Source organism: Phyllobates terribilis, unplaced genomic scaffold (assembly GCF_046119375.1).
Source record: "Phyllobates terribilis strain yellow unplaced genomic scaffold, ASM4611937v1 Scaffold_201__1_contigs__length_3545014, whole genome shotgun sequence".
Taxonomy (NCBI): Eukaryota; Metazoa; Chordata; class Amphibia; order Anura; family Dendrobatidae; genus Phyllobates; species Phyllobates terribilis.
In genome coordinates, this window is record NW_027362961.1 from 1817002 (window position 1) to 1836824 (window position 19823).

Sequence of the window (19823 nt, forward strand, 5' to 3'; positions counted from 1 at the left end):
GCACTGACCACATCTATCCCCAACCTGCACAAACTTCTCATCCTGCTGATACCCCAATACTGAGCCTCTGCTGCAAAATGTGTCCCTATTACTGCACCTACTGTGTGCCCTCTAGATGGTAAAACAAACCTCTAAAATAAAGTAATGCCGTGTGCAAGTGTCCTAGAAAACAGTGCCCACATTGTGCCCCCTAGAAAGTAATAGTGCCCCTTCGACAGTCACGATAACCTGAGTTCCCCTATAACAATAAGTGCCCACCTAAGATTTAATAATGTCCTGAGTCTCCCCCCATGTAGAGCTCCGCTCTAACCAGTATGATGCTCTCCTATTCACTATATAATTCCCCCTCACTGTATAGTACCCCCACACAGTATACTGACCCCTTAGTAGCCCACAAGCTGATGGCTCCAACACTGTATGATGGCCTCCACACCATACAAAGATCCCACATTATCTCCCACACTGTATGATGGCCCCCACACTGTTCAAAGAACCCACATTATCTCCCACACTGTATAAATAGAGTACATATAGTATAATGCACCAGATAGTCCTCAATATAGTATAATGCACTCCCCATAGTCCTTCGTATAGTATAATGCGCCCCGATAGGCAGAGTCTGTAGTATAATGTGCCCCCCCTCCTCATAGGCAGAGTCTGTGATATAATGCCCCCCCCATCTCATAGGCAGCGTCTGTAGTATAATGCCCCACCTATAGGCAGAGTCTGTAGTAAAATGCACCCCCCATAGGCAGAGTCTGTAGTATAATGCTCCCCCTCTTATAGGCAGAGTCTGTAGTACAATGTCCCCCCATAGGCAGAGTCTGTAGTCTACTGCTCTCCCCTGCTCATAAACAGAGTCTGTAGTATAATGCCCCCCATAGGCAGAGTCTGTAGTAGAATGCCCCCCCATAGACAGAGGCTTTAGTATAATGCTCCCCCCCTCCCCATAGACAGTCTGTAGTATAATGCCCCCCCTCCCCATAGGCAGAGTCTTTAGTATAATGCCCCCCCTCTCTGTGGGCAGAGTCTTTAGGATAATGCTCCCCCATAGGCAGAGTCTGTAGTATAATGCACCTCCCCCTTCCCATAGGCAGAGTCTGTAATATAATGCCGCCCCCCACCCGGCAAAAAATAAATAAACAGTACTCATCTCTCCTCCTGGTTCCCTCGCTGCTCAGAGCACCCAGCACGCACACATCTTCAGCACAGCGGGCTGGGCGCCAAGTGATGATGTCAGAGACGTCAGTCACAGAAGGGACTAATGGGAGAGAGATCCGCGCTCCCTCTCTCATCAGTAAACTTGCGGCGGTGGCGGGCAGTGGGGCCCGATGCTGGCACCAGGGGCATGCTAGATACAGTTACACTGGCGTAGCCCTGGATGGGCCCCCTAAGAGCGAGGGGCCCGGGGCCACCGCCCCCTTTGCCCCCCTGGTAGCTTGATACTGTGGCAGAGGGAAGCATGAAGTGCTCTAAAATTTCCTGGTAGACGGCTGCGCTGACTTTTGTGTTGAAAAAACACAGTGGACCTACACCAGCAGATGACACGGCTCCCCAAACCATCACTGATTGTGGAAACTTCACACTAGACCTCAAGCAGCTTGGATTGTGGCCTCTCCACTCTTCTTCCAGACTCTGGGACCTTGATTTCAAATGAAAATTGGAACTCTGGACATCTGTCAAGCCAGCAGTCTTCATCATGATTGTCATGATTGTGGAGCCTACTAAAACAGACTAAGGGACCTTTTTAAATGCTTAGGAAGTCTTTGCAGGTGTTTTTTGTTAATTATTTTAATTTACTGAGTTAATGACTTTTGTGTTTTCATTGGCTATAAGCCATAATCATCAACATTAACAGAAATAAACACTTGAAATAGATCACTGTGTTTGTAATGACTCTATATAATATATGAGGTTCACTTTTTGCATTGAAGAACTGAAATAAATTAACTTTTTGATGATATTCTAATTTTGTGAGATGCACCTATATGTTATGGCCTTGTAAATTAGAGTGTCTATCTTCATGGGGTGCACTTAAATAGTGCTGGGCAGCCCGTGTTCTTGCCTCAGCAGCGAATTTAGCTATCCAGGGAATCTAGTCACTTTATGTGTATATCAGTTCTGACATTATGTTGCTTGCATTTGAATCCTGTCTCTTTTTTATTGTTTGATAACTGCACTGTCTGCTAGTGATTTAATGTATTTGCTCTAGTTTCAATTTGCAATGCATTATGGGAAAGTTCCAAGAGCATTGTGAGACAGTTCTTGTTGCATTGTGGTCCTGTTCTTGTCACAGTTTGGGCAGCGACCATTATTTCCTCTTCTCTTCTGATGGAGAAGTTCCCTTATCACTCATCTTGTAAAGTGGCACAGAGCGGTAGTCGTGACTGAACGTCGGTCTGATTTCGCTCTGGCACTTTACAGACAATGGGTGTCCCAGTCCCAGTGTGCTCTAGGGTGTGGGGTGCAGCACACTCTCTTGTAGGCCGCAGGCCTCCACTGCCTTCAGGCTTCTGTCCTCAGAAGCCGCCGCTCACAATTTAGGGAACACGAAGTTCTTTGTAACAGTCAAACATATACTTGACAGTTCAAGTTCATCAGGTGGGTACAGATGGGATAAGGCACAGCAATTCACATTATCCTCCTTCTTAGCATAACTCCTCTTCAGCCCTGTTGCTAGCTCATCCTGTATTTCTCGTCCACCTCTGCAGTGCACCCGGGACTGGCCTTCAACTTCCATCTATGCAGGTCCCTGTCCATCTTCCTTTGTACTTCAGAGCACACAAAGTGTCCGGCAGCTCCTATGCCAGACCTTAGGCTCTGGACGTGACTGGAGCGACTGCTCTGGATCCCAGTAATGCCTCCCACTGCCTGGAACAAGTGACACATGCTGCCCCTAGCAGCCCACCGCACCTGAACTTCACCTTCACTATGCACTTCACTAACTCTCACTGAACTCACACTATTCTGACTCCATGACTAAGCTGCAAGCATAGGGCGCTGTGAGACACCGTTTCTAGGCTGTCTCTTTACCGTACTCACACATAGTGATGTCTTCAGATAGTTTAACTCGACTGCAAGAAGCACATTGTTGAAGATTCAGAAGAAGATTTATTTTCTAGCAGAATACTCGATGATGTGCAAATGTACAGCAGGTAAAAAGACTTTTTTAGAAACGGGCTGGAAGCACATAAGCTTCTAACATGGCTGAAGATGGTGAATGAGGAAGAAGAATGGAGAAGAAGGGAGGGGTTACTGACATCACAGCTACATCTGAGAGAGACAGGGAGAGACAAAGGACAAACTTATAAGAAAGGAAAACCTTACTGCATAGCAACAAAACAGCAACTTAATGATAGTGCAATATGGTCTGTAAGATTCCCAAATCATGGGACATGGCGCACACTATCAGGAAGTGCCCCTCTTTTTATTAACACTAGTGCCCATCCACTGCACTAGTTCTATCAATAACTATTTCCTATCTCATATACTAAACCTATTATCCTTATCCTATGTGTTATGCAATTCAAAAATTCTATAAACAAATTAGGAAATCCCAGAATTATAATAGAAACCCTAAAATACAAATGTTATTAAATCTCATTAAAAGCGGGACATATATCACCCTAAGTGAAAACAAATTAGTCACACCCCTAACGATAGACCCTTATTCAGACTGCCGGAAGAGGCACTTCTCAATCAGAGGCAGGCCACACCCATTGAGTACTATATACAGTGGGTACGGAAAGCATTCAGACCCCTTTACATTTTTCACTCCTTGTTTCATTGCAGCCATTTGGTAAATTCTAAAAAGTTCATTTTTTTCTCATTAAAGTACACTCTGCACCCCATGTTGACTGAAAAAAAACAGAAATGTAGAAATTTTTGCAAATTTATTAAAAAAGGAAAACTGAAATATCACATGGTCATAAGTATTCAGACCCTTTGCTCATATTTAAGTCACATGCTGTCCATTTCTTGTGATCCTCCTTGAGATGGTTCTACTCTTTCATTGGAGTCCAGCTGTGTTTAATTAAACTGATAGGACTTGATTTGGAAAGGCACACACCTGTCTATATAAGACCTCACAGCTCACAGTGCATGTCAGACCAAATGAGAATCATGAGCTCAAAGGAACTGCCTGTTACGATGTTAGTAGATACCCTGAAGTCCAATGGCGTGGGCCAAAAGCAGAGACTGAGACAAGAGTAGTGTGAAAGTCTATTTTAAACTCAAGTGCAAAAGATCACAGCAAACAGTTTATGAAGGTAAGTTCATTCCAAACAATACTTCTTAGAACCTAATCTGTAAGGCACGGCCTTCATTACTATTAGGGTATGCAAAAGTTAACCATAGTTCAAGTTTACTTAGGTACAGTAATATGCAAACAGAAATAAGGATAGTAAGCAGACGTAGGCATTCCTCAGTTGATTGTGGACTCACGTAGTGCAGAAGAGAAGACAAACTGGAATATGGATCTGGATATTGAAGAATGCAGGAGGTGCAGCGGAGGAAACAGCGATGTCTTAAGCAGAGCTGGAGCCGGGTATTTAAACACAGAGCAAGATGGTGACTATACCAGAGGTGTAGAGATCCAGGAGAAGTTTTCTTCAGGAAGACAAAAGTTCAGAGATCCCAGCGTGAGTGAACAACAGCCAGTGGTTCCTTTCAGCAGAAGTCCCCTTAGCAGAGGATTCAGGCAGAAATCCTTTCAGCGGATGACTAGGAGTAAACACAAAGTCAGCAAGACTCTATTCAGAGGGCTAGCACAGGTGAGTAGAAAGCTAAAAGCACACAATACTCAGGCAAGGCATGATTGCAACACATGCAGTTTAAGTAGGTCCACAGGCAGGAAACACATGACCCCAGTGAGGCAATGGAAGCCATCTTGGCTAAGGGAAAAACTACTGGCAAAGTAAAATTAAACCTGGCATCCTGACACTGCCAAAGGAGCTTAGAGACAGAATTGTGGCAAGGCACAGATCTGGCCAAGTTTACAAAAGAATTTCTGCATTAGTCAAGGGTCCTAAGAACACAGTGGCCTCCATAATCCTTAAGTGGAAGAAGTTTGGGACCACCAGAAGTCTTCCTAGACCTGGCCGTCCAGCTCAACTGAGCAATCGTGGGAGAAGAGCCTTGGTGAGAGAGGTAAAGATGAACCCCAAGATCACTGTGGCTGAGCTCCAAAGATGCAGTAGGGAGATGGGAGAAAGTTGCATAAAGTCAACTATCACTGCAGCCCTCCACAAGTCGAGCCTTTATGGCAGAGTGGCCCAACGGAAGCCTCTCCTCAGTGCAAGACATATGAAAGCCTGCACAGAGTTTGCTTAAAAACACATGAAGGACTCCCAGTCTATGAGAAATAAGATTCTTTGGTCTGATGAGACTAAGATAGAACTTTTTGGTGATAATTCTAAGGGGTATGTGTGGAGAAAACCAGGCACTGCTCATCACCTGCCCAATACAATCCCAACAGTGAAACATGGTGGTGGCAGCATCATGGGGGTGTTTTTCAGCTGCAGGGACAGGACGACTGGTTGGAATTGAAAGAAACATGAATGCGGCCAAGTACACAGATATCCTGGATGAAAACCTCTTCCAGAGTGCTCTGGACCTCAGACTTGGCCGAAGGTTCACCTTCCAACAAGACAATGACCCTATGCACACAGTTAGGGTATGTGCACACGATGCAGAAATGAAGCAGAAAATTTCTGCATCATTTCTGCATCTCCCTGGCAGAAAAAACGCATGCAGATTGTGCATGCGTTTTTCCTGCAGAATACATGCGGATCCACATGCAGATTCACATGCGTTTCCGCATGCAGATTGACAAGCGCTTTCCAGGCGATGTTAGCATAACCTGGAAAGTGCTTGATAACTAGGTCACACTGTATAAATCCATGCAAACAGCATGGATTTATACAGTGTGAACCGAGAGAGTGTATATACTTACCTCCGATGGCCCGCGCTGTCCTGCTCAATCTGTTCTCCCTCGCCGGCAACTTTGAATTGAAAGACCTGCCGACGTCAGCGTCACGTGACCCGTCACATGACTCTGACGTCACCGCAGGTCCTACAACTCACTGCAAGTGCCGGGAACCAAGCGGGAGCGCTGCGCGGGCCGACAGAAGGTAAGAATACATTTATTTTTTATTTTATTCTTCTTTTACAGCTTTTTTAATGGTACCTGGGTGTGGATGAGACTCTCCTCTCCTCCACACCCGGGTACCATCCGCACATTAGAACGCACCAATTACGCAAGTACAGATGCAGTCTTGCGGAATTGGCGCGTTCTAATGCAAGTCAATGGCGGCGAAATCGCCGCGTTTCCGCAAAATTAATTGACATGCTGCGGATTTTTGACCGCAGCGTTAACGCTGCGGAAAAATCCGCATCATGGGCACAGCACATGCGGATTTCCATTGGGGAACATTGCTTCCTTTCTACCATGCGTTTTTCATGCGTTTCCGCGGCGTTTACGCAACTGCAAAAACGCCGCGGAAACGCATGAAATACGCATCGTGTGAACACAGCCTTAAAATAACAAAGGAGTGGCTTCAGAACAATTCTGTGACCATTCTAGACTGGCCCAGCCAGAGCCCTGACCTAAACCCAATTGAACATCTCTGGAGAGACCTGAAAATGGCTGTCCACCAACGTTCACCATCCAACCTGACAGAACTGGAGAGGATCTGCAAGGAAGAATGGCAGAGGAACCCCAAATCCAGGTGTGAAAAACTTGTTGCATCATTCCCAAGAAGACTCATGGATGCACTAGCTCAAAAGGGGGCTTCTACTCAATACTGGTCATTTGGTCTGACATGCACTGTGAGCTGTGAGGTCTTATATAGACAGGTGTGTGCCTTTCCAAATCAAGTCCTATCAGTTTAATTAAACACAGCTGGACTCCAATGAAAGAGTAGAACCATCTCAAGGAGGATCACAAGGAAATGGACAGCATGTGACTTAAATATGAGCAAAGGGTCTGAATACTTATGACCATGTGATATTTCAGTTTTCCTTTTTTAATAAATTTGCAAAAATTTCTACATTTCTGTTTTTTTCAGTCAACATGGGGTGCAGAGTGGACTTTAATGAGAAAAAAATGAACTTTTTAGAATTTACCAAATGGCTGCAATGAAACAAAGAGTGAAAAATTTAAAGGGGTCTGAATGCTTTCCGTACCCACTGTACTTCAATAAAACTCACCCTATAGATACCCTAGCCTGAACCTGCATGTCAACGGAGATGGGCATCCTACATATAGATGACAATGGCACCCTTGCTGAACAGCAGCTGCCCCTAGACCCTAAAAGTCCCTTATTCGTACTTACATAGACCAAAGATCTGACAGTCTACCAGAAACTGGTACAGATATCACATCAAACAATCAATCCTCAGTGTGTACTAAATGATTAAAGTGACAACAGTGAATAAAGTGACAATGTGCAAATTTATAAAAACACCCAAGAACGTTCCTAATATCTTTGGACCTCCAAGCCAAAGGATACATTCGGGCATCCAAACAAAGGCTACAATCAGCCCTGTTCAACACTCTAGATGCTGATTACCTGCCTTATAGTGGAGGGTGACACCCTAGTTAATGTTGACACTGTGGCGCCCCCGCTCCACGGCGGCTATCCCTGGATAACCCTAGCCAGCCCTGGAATTAATCACCCATAGAGGTATCAATGACATAAATGATCACAAGACTAAACAATAAAAGGAACTTATCTTGATAAAGTGCAATACTGATGCGGATCATCTTTATGCCGCATGTCCCGATTTTAAAGAGATTTAATAAAATTTGTATTTTAGGGTTTATGTTATACTTATGTCTTATGGTATCCTAAGCTTATCTTATGCTATACTCACATTATGCATTAACACTTCACATGCTGTTACATCACCATTATACATTACATAAGACACATATCACTTTTAGATATAAAACCGCAAGACAGTATTCACATGACGTGTTTGTTGTCTTCAGGGGCAGGAACAGGGTAAGACAGTCCACATCCCTACAGTTTTGTATCTTGGGCTCTGTGCACACAGCCTGCTCCAAGCTTAGCCGGTAAGAGCCCTATCTATGTGGTACAATACTGGGGTTCATCGTATGTTTTCCGCATCTACTGTATGGAGGTTTCTCTACTATCAATAAAGAGAAGGGTTTTCGCAGCCTTATTCTTAAGAAGACAGGGGGTTTAGCTCCATGTCACACTACACACCGTGGTAAGGTGTATGAGGGGAGCATAGCCTGCCTAATCTAATAGTATGGGCGTCACTAATAGGCTGTAAACCAGACACTGTGCGTGACCAGCGCCAAAATATCTACCAGTACCTCATATATAGATTTTGCACGTTATTTTTATTCAGGGTGCAGCCAAGCCCATCAATGCTGGATTTGTAAACTAGGGGGTCTGTCCTCATGGGGTGCACTTAGATAGTGCTTTGCAGCCTGCCTAGTCTAACAGTATGAGGGTCACTAATAGGCTGTAAGCCCTATATTGAGCACTATCTGTGTAAGGTGTTTTCTGGATTTGAAATGGGTTCAGAATCATCAGTGGATTCTGTGGTCTCCCATTCTGGTCCAGCCAGGGCAGATGCTGCTCAGCATCATCATTGGTCCCAACGCCTAGCTGGTGCACGAGATGTACAAGCTGTCTCTTGGGTCTTTGTTCCTAGCAACATGAAGGATAGGTTGCGGAGGGAAACAGGGCTGTTACAGCCTAAGTCCAGGATACATTGCACTGAGCATGCCCGTGACATGGCGGACCGTGATTAGTGGTTTGGGAGTCAGCTGATCCGGTGACCTGGCACCGCCTAATTGGTCGCGGGTGACGTCACCAATAATGTGACGGTGGGCATGGCTTAATATTTAAATAGCACGCCCACAAACATGGCGGCGCGCTCTGATCATTGAGCTGAGTTGGTGTTATTGTGTGGACGCTTGGTCGTTTCGGCTCCACGTGTGCTTTTGCTGTTATAGCTTCTGACAGGCAGGTTTAGCAGGGGATAGGCAGCCTTAGATGGAGGGAGGCAGGTAGCTTCGTCTGACAGTCTGGCTCCAACAAGGGGGTCGCTATACACCCCGAGCAGACTGCGGACTCCGTATTCCCGGCACCGCCTGTTAGCCACGTGGAGAGATACTCCTCAGTCCGGTAGCACGCCGGCTGGGAGCACGTATAAGCCGGCGTGAATCACACACGCATCCTAGCGCCTGCTGCGTAGCCTCTGTGCAGTTAACAGGGCTACGGCTACATTATGTGTCGCGCATCTCTCGTGCAGTTAACGGAGATAGTGCGAATCCCTATTCCCGTTCCGGTGTGCAGTAACACGGGGGGGATTGTTATTTCAGTTGGTTGTTTTACCTTCTTACCCGGAAGGTGTTCGTCCGCAGTCCTCCAGGCTGCATCGCGGACCCCGGGTTCGTTTGCTTTCCATTATTTAATAAAGTTGTTTGCAACCATTCCCCTAACAATCTGTGTGTGACCAGTGACCTATACAAGCCATTTTTTGTGTGCAGTTTTAATACCAAGCAATGACCCCCTCCAAGAATTGGTAGGTTATGAGTTGGTTGTCTCATCAGTATTTTGCACCTGTGCTGCCCCTGCCTTTATTATATGGTTTGCTTCATCCTGATTAGTGCATTCGTTTTGAGACCTGGGCTGGAGAATAAATACTGTTCCTCTTTTTTGCTGTGTTAATAATTTTTTTCAGTTTTAATTCAACTACTCTAGCATCAAGCTCCTAATTCGCTTTGTCTAAAGGAAGTTAGATGGCAATGTTTTATTGTGTGAGGTATGGAACTCTCTACCACATGACCTTGTAATACTTAATTCTCTAAAAAAAAGTTCAAGGAGGTCCTGTGTGACTTTCTTGAATAACATTACAGGTTATTCATACTAGATTTTGTTATGGGACGTTGATCCAAGCAACTAGTCTGATTGCCATATGTGGAGTCGGGAAGGAATTTTTCCCCTAATTTTGGGCAAGCAGCATCTGCCTCATGGGGTTTTTTGACTTCCTCTGGATCAACACATTAGCTTTTCACAGGTCTCTATATATAGTGTGATGGCTCCCACAGCTCTTTATATACAGTACTAGATGGTGTCCCGATTCTAACGCATCGGGTATTCTAGAATCTGTATGCGGCCGACCAGGAGCAATCAACAGAGTGGTGTTTAAATGTGGCGCCAATATCGCTGATTCCGACCAATCAGCGAATCGTATTACTGAGGACCGGGCAGCGACGCTACCTGTGCGGGTACTTCCGCTGCGAGGAACCGGGAGATGGCCGGCTGCTCACAGCCGAAGTATCCCGACTGGCGGCGCCGCTCCCCGGTCCTCGCTTCACACTTGCCGTCGGGAGATCAGCGGCCCTAGCCATTGATCTCCCGACGGTAGCCGCATGGAGGTCAGCAGCGCCGCCGGTCGCGGTACTTCTGCTGCGAGCAGCCGGGAGATGAGCGGCTAGCGCCGGTCATCTCCCGGCTGCATCGCCGCTGACCTCCGTGCGGCAGATGAGCTGCTAACGGCCGCCATCTTTTTCTGAAATCCCGCGTCGCTGATTGGCCGCGGCTGGACCAATCAGCGACGCAGGATTTCCTGGACAGAAGGACAGACAGACAGACGGGATTAGACGATTATATACAGTACAGACCAAAAGTTTGGACACACCTTCTCATTTCAAGATTTTTCTGTATTTTCATGACTATGAAATTTGTACATTCACACTGAAGGCATCAAAACTATGAATTAACACATGTGGAATTATATACTTAACAAAAAAGTGTGAAACAACTGAAAATATGTCTTATATTCTAGGTTCTTCAAAGTAGCCACCTTTTGCTTTGATGACTGCTTTGCACACTCTTGGCATTCTCTTGATGAGCTTCAAGAGGTAGTCAATGGAAATGGTCTTCCAACAATCTTGAAGGAGTTCCCAGAGATGCTTAGCACTTGTTGGCCCTTTTGCCTTCACTCTGCGGTCCAGCTCACCCCAAATCATCTCGATTGGGTTCAGGTCTGGTGACTGTGGAGGCCAGGTCATCTGGCGTAGCACCCCATCATTCTCCTTCTTGGTCAAATAGCCCTTACACAGCCTGGAGGTGTGTTTGGGGTCATTGTCCTGTTGAAAAATAAATGATGGTCCAACTAAACGCAAACCGGATGGAATAGCATGCCGCTGCAAGATGCTGTTGTAGCCATGCTGGTTCAGTATGCCTTCAATTTTGAATAAATCCCCAACAGTGTCACCAGCAAAGCACCCCCACACCATCACACCTCCTCCTCCATGCTTCTCGGTGGGAACCAGACATGTAGAGTCCATCCGTTCACCTTTTCTGCATCGCACAAAGACACGGTGGTTGGAACCAAAGATCTCAAATTTAGACTCATCAGACCAAAGCACAGATTTCCACTGGTCTAATGTCCATTCCTTGTGTTCTTTAGCCCAAATAAGTCTCTTCTGCTTGTTGCCTGTCCTTAGCAGTGGTTTCCTAGCAGCTATTTTACCATGAAGGCCTGCTGCACAAAGTCTCCTCTTAACAGTTGTTGAAGAGATGTGTCTGCTGCTAGAACTCTGTGTGGCATTGACCTGGTCTCTAATCTGAGCTGCTGTTAACCTGCGATTTCTGAGGCTGGTGACTCGGATAAACTTATCCTCAGAAGCAGAGGTGACTCTTGGTCTTCCTTTCCTGGGGCAGTCCTCATGTGAGCCAGTTTCTTGCAGCGCTTGATGGTTTTTGCATCTGCACTTGGGGACACTTTCAAAGTTTTACCAATTTTTTGCATTGACTGACCTTCATTTCTTAAAGTAATGATGGCCACTCATTTTTCTTTACTTAGCTGCTTTTTTCTTGCCATAATACAAATTCTAACAGTCTATTTAGTAGGACTATCAGCTGTGTATCCACCAGACTTCTGCACAACACAGCTGATGATCCGAACCCCATTTATAAGGCAAGAACTCCCACTTATTAAACCTGACAGGGCACACCTGTGAAGTGAAAACCATTTCCGGTGACTACCTCTTGAAGCTCATCAAGAGAATGCCAAGAGTGTGCAAAGCAGTCATCAAAGCAAAAGGTGGCTACTTTGAAGAACCTAGAATATAAGACATATTTTCAGTTGTTTCACACTTTTTTTGTTAAGTATATAATTTCACATGTGTTAATTCATAGTTTTGATGCCTTCAGTGTGAATGTACAATTTTCATAGTCATGAAAATACAGAAAAATCTTTAAATGAGAAGGTGTGTCCAAACTTTTGGTCTGTACTGTATATTAGATGATGACCCCACAGACCCTTTACACAGCATTATGTTTCCACAGCTCCTTGTATACAGTATGATTCCCTCATTGTTCCCTAAATACAGTATGATGTGCTCACAGCTCCATATACACCGTATGATGTCCCCACACATGCAGATACACAATATGATACCTATACACAATATGATGCCCCTACATCTCCCTATACACAATATGATGCCCCTACATCTCCCTCCATCTGAACAAGTCTCTCCAACTTCAGAAAGATTATGGACGCATCACATTTTTTTTACGGACAGGGAAAAAAGTGCCCTATTTTTATGGACTGTCCAAGAATTTCTGGACAGTTGGCTACCCTGCTATTAGTTCCACTGGGGTGGCAGCCTAGGTGGATGCTGGAAGCACAACCGTCTCTCCCTAAGATTCGGAGAGGGAAGGACACCGATTCCTGACCCTTGCTGTGGCCTTTTCGTTGAGAGGGATGGTTTATTGAGGGCCCATATATACACACAGTCATGGCCGGAAGTGTTTAGCAACCTTGAGATTGTTCCAGAAAGTGAAGTATTTCTCCCAGAAAATTATTACAATTACACGTTTTGTTATACATTTGTTATAATATTTATTTCCTTTGTGTGTATTGAAACAGCACAAAAAATGGGAAAAAAAGGCAAATTGGACATAATTTCACACAAAGCTCCAAAAATGGGCCGGACAAAATTGTTGGCACTTTTCCAAAATTGTGGAAAAACAACTTTGCTTCAAGCATGTGATGCTCGTTAAAACTCACCTGTGGCAAGTAACAGTCGTGGGTAATATGAAAGTCATACCTGAGACCAGATAAAAAGTGGAGAAGATAGATAGATATGAGATTGATAGATAGATAGATATGAGATAGATAGATGGATATGTGGCACCCCAGGGGTCTGGTTACCACTGTAATAGAAATATTATGTCTGAGAGCAAGTGGGAGGTTTCCTGGTTCGGAGCCCTTAAACATGGAACACCTCCTGTCCCAGACCAGATAGGGGAGGAACCTGCCCTATATAAACTGGATCTGGGGCGGGGTTAGTGAAGTCAGAGCCTGGAGTTAGTTCCAGACACAGGGAAAGTAACAGCGAGGAGCTCTGTAGGAGCAGGAGCTGAAGACCAGGGACTTGAGCTAAGCGGAGTTCATCCTGGCAGAAGACTCTGAGAACCGGACACAGGAGTCCGAGGTTGCGGGGACTTATATATACCCAGCAGCAGAAACCCGCCGGCAGGGGATTTCAAGTCCTCTGGCCATAGAAGCCCGGAGGCTCAGTCACGAGCAAGGGACCAGCACTGCAATCGAGGAGCGGGGGCTATCAGAAGGCCCCAAGTCACCAGCCATACAGGTGAGCACCACACGGAACACTCAGGGACGTGGGCTACTTCCACTCGCTTACAGCAAGGTAGCCAGGAAGAGTGCAGATAGTCGGGGAGGCCTACAACTCCACCTGGCCAGGGGAACTCCAGTTTGCTCACAGACTGACCAGGCCTCTTATGCTAGCCAGTACTCCCGGGAGGGTCTGCCTTATCACCATCAGTAAAGACCCTGAACTGCACTGCAAAGCCTCTGAGTCGTTCCTGCTGCGCTCGTGTACCATCACTCCTATCATCCACACTCACTAGCCTGAGGCTATACTCCTCCCGTGGGGAGTTATACTACACTCTGCTGCCCTCACAACATCAGCCTCAGAGGTCTGCTCAGCAGCGGCCGTTCTTATTGACCGCAATCCACGGGTGGCGTAGTCGGACATTGCATTATACTGATACAGAGACTGCCACAATATTGGTCTGGCCACCCTGAGCCACGGGACCAGGTCGCCACAACTACTCCCAGCATTGCCCTGAAGTCCGGTCCCGGGTGCCCCATGGCCCAGGGGGCGCGTCATATAGATAATAGATAGATGATAGATAGTCCTATGATATGAGATAGAGGTCGTTATAGACAGGTTTATACACTCTCTCCCGAAGTCGGTAAAATCCTGGGTTGCCCAGGGAGATCCCTATAATGCTGATGACTTGGTGGGGTTGGTGGAAAGATACCAGGCGGTTGAGAGTCCGTTGGGAAAACAAGGGGTCGTAGCCTCTCAATACTGGGGTTCCCAAAAGGAGGCGGACACCCAAAAGAAGGGAGCTAGCGCCACACCTGGGGGGCATCCTAGAGTTCAGGAGGGGTCTGAGTTGCTGCCCAAGGTCCCACCCCATAATATAGTGTGTTGGAGATGTCATACCCCTGGCCATATTGCCTCCCGGTGTCCCATAACCTCTGAACCAATGGACTGTAACATGGGCCGGCGTTGCTCTTATTTTGCCTACCCCGCCTGCAGCGCGGTTCGTCAACATGGCGAGGGCCCTCAGGGATGCTCAGTGTCAGTTAACGGGGCACAAGTCTCTGGACTATTGGTCTCAGGAAGTTTGGTGACCCTGATAAGGGCCACACTCCCTCATCGGCTGGTTTCTGGGAAGGTGGTGGGTGTCCGGTGTATCAATGGGGACGCTAAGAACTATCCTGTGGCCCAGGTGGATGTAAACACAGACTGTGGCACCACATCTCATGAAGTGGCGGTCGTTAAGGACCTATTGCATCCCATAATAATTGGACGTTACTTTGCATTATTCTGGGAAATGTGGGGGAAAGCGGGGACACCTGGTTGCTTGGACGACAGCCAGATCGCCCCTAAGGAAACTTACCCGCAGAACATAGTAGATGAGTTTCCCATGTGTGTGCTGGTGGGCAATGAGGCTGAAGTAGCATCCCCTGAGTCCAATATCCCTGAGCTTTAGGTGTCCGAGGGAAACTTTGGAACTGCCCAACTCAGGGATTTAACTCTGAAAGGGGCCTTTGAAAATGTTTCTGTGTTAAATGGGGTGCCTCAGGAACCGGGGGCTGACACTCGGTTCCCTCATTTTGCTGTGAATGGGGATTTGCTGTACAGAATAACCAAGCCAAGGGGTGAGGGAATAGAACAGTTGCTGGTGCCAGGGCCCTATAGACGCAGGGTGTTAGACATGGCTCATTCTCATGTGTTGGGTGGTCACCTGGGTGCAGACAAGATTCAAGAACGGATCCTCCAAAGATTCTACTGGCCAGGTTGCTATAGAGAAATATAGAGTTATTGTCGTTCCTGCCCCACATGCCAGATAACCTCCCCAGTGGCCCACTTCCGCAGTCCCCTAGTGCCACTACCAGTCATCGAGGTTCCATTCGAACGCATAGCAATGGATCTAGTGGGGCCTCTGGTCAAGTCCGCCCAAGTGCATCAGTATATCCTGGTGGTATTAGATTATGCTACATGGTATCTGGAGGCCGTACCACTACGAAACTCCTCCACCAGGTGTATAGCCCGGGAGTTAGTCCACATGTTTTCAAGAACTGGGTTGCCTAACGAGATCCTAACAGACCAAGGAACTCCATTTATGTCGAAGGTCATGAGGGAATTGTGCAAGACACTGCAGATTGCACAACTGAGAACCTCCGTGTACTCTCCCCAGACGGACTGACTGGTAGAGAGGTTTAACAAAACCTTGAAAGCAATGTTGAGGAAAGCAGTGGAAAAGGATGGCCGAGACTGGGACTATATGTTGTTCGCCATGAGGGAAGTTCCCAAAGCTTCCACAGGTTTCTCCCCGTTTGAACCACTCTATGGACGACACCCTCAGGACTCCTGGAGGTGGAGAAAGAGTCCTGGGAAGCTGAGACCACTCCCTATAGGAGAGTGGTGGAGCACGTTGCCCAGATGCAAGAGAGGATTGCCCATGTGATGCCCATTGTGAGGGAGCACCTCCTTAAGGCACAAAAGGCACAGTCCAGGGTGTATAATAGGTCGGCCAGGGTGAGATCGTTCAACCCAGGAGATCGAGTGCTTGTGCTAGTCCCACAGTGGAGACAAGTTCATGGCCAAGTGGCAGGGCCCCTATGAGGTGGTAGAGAAAGTGGGGGAAGTCAACTTTAAGATCCACCAACCAGGGAAGAGGAAGCCCTACCAAATTTACCATGTTAACTTGATTAAGCCATGGCAAGATAGAGAGCCTGCGGAAGCTCCCTGTTTAATGGCTGAGGCCGATGTGAAAGAGGTCAAGGTGGCAGAGTCACTGTCACATGCCCAAAAGCAACAGTGCAAAGAGTTGTTACAGCGAAATAAAGACATGTTTTCGGAGTTGCCAGGACTCACTCAGGTCATAGAGCATGAGGTTCTCACAGAGCCTCATGTTCGCGTCAATCTAAAACCATACCGGATCCCCGAAGCCCGCAGAGAGGTGATCTCTAAAGAAGTAAGGCGGATGCTAAACCTGGGAGTCATTGAAGAGTCCAAAAGTGGATGGTCCAGTCCTATAGTCTTAGTGCCGAAACCAGATGGGGAATGGCGGTTTTGCAACGACTATAGGAAGCTGAACGAGGTCTCAAAGTTCGACGCCTACCCAATGCCTAGGGTAGATGAGCTTATCGAAAGGCTAGGACCCGCTCGGTACATCACCACTCTGGACCTCACCAAAGGATATTGGCAAATTCCCCTGTCCAAAGAGGCTAAGGAGAAGACAGCCTTCTCAACGCCAATACGTCAGGATGCCGTTTGGGTTGAAGGGAGCTCCGGCCACCTTCCAGAGAGCCATGGACCGGATCTTAGCACCCCACAAACAGTATGCAGCGGCCTACCTAGATGCCATCGTCATATTTAGCCAGGACTGGGAAAGTCATCTGGACAAAGTTCAAGCCATACTTGATGCCCTAAGGAAGGCGGGCTTTACTATCAACCCGAAGAAATGTGCCATGGGGATGGAGGAAGCCAAGTACCTAGGGTACGTGGTTGGTAGAGGGGAAATAAAACCACAAATAAATAAGGTCGAGGCGATCTTGAACTGGCCACAGCCCCTCTCGAAGAAGCAGGTCATGGCGTTTCTAGGCATTGTGGGCTACTATCGAAGATTTGTCCCTAACTTTGCCCTGATAGCAGCCCCACTGATGGATCTTCTGAAAGGGATGAAGTCAGCTATGGCCAAGTGGTCCCCGGAAGCAGAAGCGACCTGCCAGGAATTGAAACTGGTCCTCTGTAAACAACCAGTCTTGGTGGCACCCAGCTTCTCCAAGGAGTTTGTGGTCCAGATGGATGCATCGGATGTCGGGCTGGGAGCAGTCTTGTCCCAGGAGATTAACGGAGAAGAACACCCTGTAAAATACCTCAGTCTGAAGCTCTCCGCTTGTGAGAAGGACTACTCCATTGTAGAAAAAGAATGTTTGGCCATTAAGTGGGCGTTAAACACTCTGAGGTATTACCTATTAGGTAGAAGGTTCAGGTTAGTGTCAGACCATGCCCCATTGAGGTGGATGCGAGAAAAGAAGGGAAACAATGCCAGAGTGACTAGGTGGTTCCTGGCTCTACAAGATTTTAGTTTCCGGGTAGAGCATAGGCCTGGGAAACAACATGGGAATGCCGCTGCCTTGTCAAGGGTTTATTGTATGGTGACAGAAGGTGCCAAGCCCTACGGCTTTGGACAGAGGGGGGGTGTATGTAAGGTTGCTGCCGGACAGATCGTGGACGGGAGGTATGTGTCCTCGAAGTGCCATGCTTCGGTGATGTAGGATCCGGAGAAGCAGGCTCCAGCACACATAGTGCTGAGAGGAATTTAATGGGTCCGGATTACAGGGCCGGGTTTTATGAGCAGCTGAAAGAGCACCTGTGGCACCTAACAGGTGTTGGCAATAACTAAATCACACTTGCAGCCAGTTAACATGGATTAAAGTTGACTCAACTTCTGTCCTGTGTCCTTGTGTGTACCACATTGAGCATGGAGAAAAGAAAGAAGACCAAAGAACTGTTTGCGGACTTGTGAAACCAAATTGTGAGGAAGCATGAGCAATCTGAAGGCTACAAGTCCGTCTCCAAAGACCTGAATGTTCCTGTGTCTTCCGTACGCAGTGTCATCAAGAAGTTTAAAGCCCATGGCACTGTGGCTAACCTCCCTACATGTGGACGGAAAAGAAAAATTGACGAGAGATTTCAACGCAAGATTGTGCGGATGGTGGATAAAGAACCTCGACTAACATCCAAACAAGTTCAAGCTGCACTGCAGTCTGAGGGTACAACAGTGTCAACCCATACTATCCGTCGGCGTCTGAATGAAAAGGGACTGTATGGTAGGATACCCAGGAAGACCCCACTTCTTACCCCGAGACATAAAAAAGCCAGGCTGGAGTTTGCCAAAACTTACCTGATAAAGCCTAAAACTGGAAGTGCATTGAGGTGAAGGTGAAGAGGTATTGGGAATCCTGCAGAAAATACCTGTGTGAATTGCGTGAAGAGGTATTGGGAATCCTGCAGAAAATACCTGTGTGAATTGCGTGAAGAGGTATTGGGAATCCTGCAGAAAATACCTGTGTGAATTGCGGTGAGTGCTGCATTGTGATCTGCTGAGTGCTTTTCTACCTGTTTAGATTTATTGGGCTTTTTAAAATCTATTTTCTCACTACAGTTTTAGTTTCTTAGTTTACTACCTGTGTATTTAAGGGTTAACTACATTGCACTAAAATCCTGAGGTGTAGATTTACTCACAAGGGGTTAATTAAGGGGAAGGGGTCATAATTAAGGGTTTATAAGGGGCAGCTGATTGGGCATAAAGTCCTTTGGAAGTGCATTGAGGTGAAGGGTACATTGCTGGAAAAGGAAAAAAAAAAAAAAAAAAACACTTTAAATCTCTTAGTTTGCGAGTGTGAACGAGCTGCGTGTGTCCGGAGCGTAAGTGCGAACGAAAGTAAGTGTGTGACTTGTTTTTCAGTGAAGAGTAGTGTTGAGCGATACCTTCCGATATCAGGAAATATCGTATCGGATTGGATCGGGCCGATACCCAAAAAGTATCGGATATCGCCGATTCCGATACCGGAAACCAATGCAAGTCAATGGTACACAAATATCGGAATGAAAATAAACCCTTTCTTTCCTTGTAGGTTAATTCTACATGAAGGAAAACAACTAACAATAATGTAGAATGACATGAAATGCCGGCAATTCATCAGCGGCATTCACCGGTACCCGACAATTTACAACAGAAAGAATAGAGCATCACACATAGATTAGATAGATAGAAACATGTCAGTCACATATATATGAAGTACAGTGACAGTGTTGCTTACTGTACTTGTCATTTAGTGTAAAGGATTTATTAAAAAAAATATTAGTGTTTTCGTGCACCGTCTCTTTAAAAAAGCCGGCCGGCAATTCAGCAGCGGTACCCGACAATTTATAACAGACAGAATAGAGCTTCACACATAGATTAGATAGATAGAAACATGTCAGCCACATATATAAGAAGTACAGTGACAGTGTTGCTTACTGTACTTGTCATTTAGTGTAAAGGATTTATTTAAAAAAATAATAGTGTTTTCATGCACCGTCTCTTTAAGAAAGCCGGCCGGCAATTCAGCAGCGGTACCCGACAATTTATAACAGACAGAATAGAGCTTCACACATAGATTAGATAGATAGAAACATGTCAGCCACATATATAAGAAGTACAGTGACAGTGTTG

The 19823-nt window shown here is 46.4% G+C and overlaps 1 long non-coding RNA gene across 1 annotated transcript in view; it reads right to left on the reverse strand.

The window, feature by feature from the left end:
* Window positions 1-4486: 4486 nt before the first annotated feature.
* Window positions 4487-19823, reverse strand: part of LOC141213653 (uncharacterized) — a 54291-nt gene continuing 38954 nt past the window's right edge. Inside the window, exon 3 of the long non-coding RNA XR_012283072.1 lies at window positions 4487-4722. This is a non-coding gene — a long non-coding RNA (uncharacterized lncRNA). The remainder of the gene's footprint in view (window positions 4723-19823) is intronic.